This window comes from Symphalangus syndactylus, chromosome 1, assembly GCF_028878055.3.
Source record: "Symphalangus syndactylus isolate Jambi chromosome 1, NHGRI_mSymSyn1-v2.1_pri, whole genome shotgun sequence".
In the NCBI taxonomy this organism is placed as follows: domain Eukaryota; kingdom Metazoa; phylum Chordata; class Mammalia; order Primates; family Hylobatidae; genus Symphalangus; species Symphalangus syndactylus.
The window spans coordinates 126,140,234-126,144,916 of record NC_072423.2 but is presented as its reverse complement, the minus strand read 5'-3'; the positions used below and the strand labels follow the sequence as shown (position 1 = coordinate 126,144,916).

General features: G+C 38.4%; 1 pseudogene; it reads left to right on the top strand.

The window, feature by feature from the left end:
* Nucleotides 1–284: 284 nt before the first annotated feature.
* On the top strand, nucleotides 285–1,676 carry LOC129489184 (ferrochelatase, mitochondrial-like; annotated as a pseudogene).
* The last annotated feature ends 3,007 nt before the right edge of the window (nucleotides 1,677–4,683 follow it).

Sequence of the window (4,683 nt, the reverse complement as noted above, 5' to 3'; positions counted from 1 at the left end):
TATCTGTATTGAATGTATTTTCTCTAGCTGTGGACATTCATATGTATACATATATTTCTGATTTTGATTTTTACTCATATTTAATATCACATTATGATTGTTATATATTTAGTGGAATGAAGCAATTCAAACAAACAGGTGCTGGGAGGGCTACGGGTGGCCACATGAAGTCAGGTGTCCTGGGATATCGGTAAGGAGAGATCCTGGCTGGGCCCTGCTGGGCTGACACCTGTGGGCGCTGCCATGGGAGGAGTCTGGGACTCGGTGAAGGTTGCCCCAGGAATGTGTTGGCTGGCACAAGGCAGCTTGAGGGCCTGTCAGCCATAGAAGTGCCAGTCAGGTGTCACAGAAACAGCCCAGCGTGGCCAGGGTGCAAAATCTCATGTTCAAATGGAGAAGAGGAAGCTGAAAACTGGAATATTAATGCTAAACATAGGAGGACCTGAAACCCTCAGACACGTTCATGACTTCCTTCTGAGGCTCTTCTTGGACCAAGACCTCATGACACTTACTGTTCAAAATAAGTTTACACCATTCTTTGCCAAATGCAGAACCTTCAAGATTCGAGGGCAGTACCACAGAACTGGAGGTGGGTCTTCTATCAAGACGTGGATTTCCAAGCAGGGAGAAGGCATGGTGAAGCTGCTGGATGACTTGTCCCCCTACATAGCCCCTCACAAATACTTTATTGGATTTTGGCATGTCCATTCTTTACCAAAAGAAGCAAATGAAGAGATGGAGAGAGATGGCCTGGAAAGGGCTATTGCTTTCATGCAGCATCCACAGTATGGTTGCCGTACCACAGGCGGCAGCTTAAATGCCATTTAAAGATCCTATAATAGAGTGGGACAGAAGCTTATAATGAAGTGGAGCACTATCGGTAGGTGGCCCACACATCGCCTCCTCACCCACTGCTTTGTTGACCACATTCTGAAAGAGCTGGACCATTTTCCACTGGAGAAGAGAAGCGAGTCAGCCATTCTCTTTTCTGCTCACTCACTGCCAATATCCGTGATCAACAGAGGAGACCCCTATTCTCAGGAGTTAAGTGCCACTATCCAAAGAGTCATAGAAAGGCTGGGTTACTGCAACCCTTACCAGCTGGTGTGAGAATCCAAGGTTGGTTCAATGCCCTGGTTGGGTCTTCAAACAGATGAAATCTATCAGAGGGCTTTCTGAGAAGGGGAAGAAGAATATCCTCTCAGTTTTGATAGCATTTACCAACGATAACACCAAAATGCTATAGAAACTGCATATCGAGTACTCTCAAGTTTTAGACAATGAGTGTGGAGTTGAAAACATCAGAAGAGCAGCCTCTTAATGAAAATCTAGTGTTCTCTAAGGCTCTGGCTGACTTGGTGCACTCACCTATCCAGTTAAAGGAGCTGTGCTCTGCAGAGTTGACTCTGAGTTGTCTGCTCAGTGTAAATCCTGTCTGCAGGGAGATTAAATTCTTCACCAATTCTAAATTGTCTGCAGGGAGATCGGATTCTTCACCAACTGGCAGCTGTGACTCCCCCAAGGTGGATTCCATGGGATTAGGCACATGCCCAACCTCCAGCTCCTGCCCATGTGGAAAGGCACGTTATTTAGAGATCAAGGAAGGAAGTCACCTTAGTATATGTACAGTCTTTGGGCACAAATTATGTGTTTTCTTGAGGATTGGACTATTGTGATGAATTTCTATTTTTATATAACCATACAGTGGGCATTGATATTTCCTCTCTCTAGGTGTAAATTACTAATTTGTAATGTGCAATAGGACAGTCAATAAATGAGTGGAAAAATTTATCTTATGAGACACACACCTATTTTAAATATAGATTTTGGTTTCATTGCCTAAAAAACTCCTGAAAAGATGCAGCGTCCCCTCTGAGGGCTTTCAGTGTGAACAGGATCTGTTCAGTCTTGTGCATATAATTGTAGTTATTAAAATAAACATAGTTGAGTATTTGAAATGAATTCAAAAAAGAAATATTACTTAATCTTTCCCTAAGCCCGTGGGTTATAGAATGCCAGTGAGGCAATTTGGCTACCTACAATGGCTGCCGTTGCCAGAGAGGCCGCCATTCATTAGTCATTTGATATTTGTGTGTCTCTTACTTTCCTCAGTGTAAAATTGAATCAAGTACAGATTTCAGAAGTACTCTGAAATTCCCTAGGCACCCAAGGCTAATAAATGTTATACATGCCTTGGTAGGTGTCTGTGGTTGCACAGGAAAGGGTTTCCTATCTGCAAGGACAGCACTGCTGGGAAATGGTAAGGATGGTGTTCATCCTTACATCTCCTTCAGGGATCATCACAAGCCTTTGCATCCAGCATCTTGTTTATCTTAGTTGAATGTTTCCTTTCTGTACATTTGTTTTAAGAATTACTTTATATGGTCAACTATACTTTGTAAGCTTGAATTCTTTCTTAATTTACTATTTTTATTATAAAAATTATATAGCCAAATAGGACATGTGAAAAACACAGAAAATAAAAATAACTGCTCTAATGTAACACTATTATCATGTTATTGCATTTCATACCAATCTTGTCCTGTAGATATTTTTAATGCCATTGTCACCTTGGATTTGTGAGTGAGAAGTTGTTATAAAAATGTAAAACTAATGTCATATCAGAATATGATCTTCTATATTTGGATTTAAGTAGATTAAGAGATCTTTGATGGATCTATGAAGAATTTTTAATGATCACTTTCTCTTTCCTCCAAGCCCTAAAACTTTGTTCTTCAGAAAAGCACTTCTTTGATTTTGTATAAACTAGTTTACAAAGTGGAAATATTTGTGAATTCATAGATCTTCTATATTGAGAATTTGCTATGTTAATAAATATTATGACATCAATCAATAAATAAATATATGAAAGTGGAGAAATTGCTAGGTTCGGTGGCTCATGCCTGTAATCCCAGCACTTTGAGAGGGGGAGGCAGGCGGATCACTTGAGGTCAGGAGTTCAAAACAAGCCTGGTGAACGTGGTGATGCCCGATCTCTATTAAAAATACAAAAAATAAAAAAATTAGCTGGGTGTGATCTCAGCTACTCAGGAGGCTGAGGCAAGAGGATTGCTTGAACCAAGGAGGTGGAGTTTGCAGTGAACTGAAATGTTACCACTGCACTCTAGCCTGGGCAACAGAGCAAGATTCTGTCTTTAAAAAAAAAAAAAAAAAAGTGGATACATCATTGTGGCTAAAAACTTTTTAAGAGAAGAAGATGTTTTCAAAACTGTTTCAATGTAATGGAGATGTACAAATCAAAAACATAGCAAAATAATCAAAGTAGATAGCAATGGCAGAAAAACAACTTAAAACAAAAAACAGAAATTGTGCTTTAATAATATACATTAAATTTCCTGAGTCATTCTAGAGAGCAAATAAGTTATTAATATAACTGATAGAAATATTCATTTTTATCAATGTACTTTTGGAAGGTTTACCTATAAACATTTATTCATCCAATCATGTATTCATTTATTCAGTAACTTTTCAATAAGCGCCTTTGATATGCCAGTCACCAACTGTTTTGAATACATCAGAGAACAAGACAAATAATGCAATTGTCCTACATTTGCAGAGAAACAGCTAATAAATAAATAAACAAAGAAAATAACAGGCTATGATAGATGATAATAAAAAGGAAATACAAAATGTACTTATTAGGTAGTTATAACCACTTAACAAGTCACCCTGAAACTTAGTGGCTTAGAACAACTAGAAATTATTGAACACACAATACTGGGGTTTGGCAATTTGTCCTGGGCTCCGTGAAACAGTTCTGCTTATCTGGGCCAGGCTCAATAGAGCTTGGCCATGTCTCATTCTGCTTCTGCAGACAGCTGCAACATTGGTTTAGGGCTGGCAGGTCCAAAACAACTCAGCTGTGATGGCTCATCTGCGTTCCACATGGTTGTACATCCCCCAGCAGGCTACCTGGGACTTGTTCATTTGGTGATGGTGCTGAAATCTCAAAAAAGAGGAGGAAAGTTTGCAATGCCTCTTGAGGCCCAGACTTGAAACCCAATAGACTCCAGCTACTGACGGCAGAAGTTCGTAAGAATTGAGGTCATTTTTGCAGTTAACACATTAGGACAGAACACCCAGGACTAAGTTGATAATTTTGATGTTTGGAGTTTGGTTATAAAAGCAGCCAGCAAAGAAATCAGGAGAAGGTGATGTTCTAGGAGTCTCTAGAGGAGAGCTAGAAATAAAATAATTGAAACTAATGAAGTGAAACAGATACAAAGAGCACAGATAAGGAGCTCAAAATTAATGATAACTTTTACGGCCTATAAAGGATAAAAGAATATGAAGTACAAAAGGTTGGAACATTGTCCTACAGTTTGCCAAAATTACCAACAAATAAAAACTCATTGGTCCTTCTGTTGTTTTATTTTTTCACCAAATCACCTGTATTAAAACTGTGAATTAGTTATGTTCTTGTATTTTGCACTATATATTTATCAAAAAAGAAACTATATAACTACTCACCGGAGAGGAGAATGTTCAAGAGTATCCAAGAGGAAAAAAAAATGTCAGTAGGAAAGAAAAAGCTTTTTTAATTTGATTCATTGCATCTGAATTTAACAGAAGAATTTAGAATTTTAAAGATATTAGACTGCTCCAAAAGTTGCAATCTGTTATTTCCTTTCACATTTATTATATATGTGTATGTATATATAT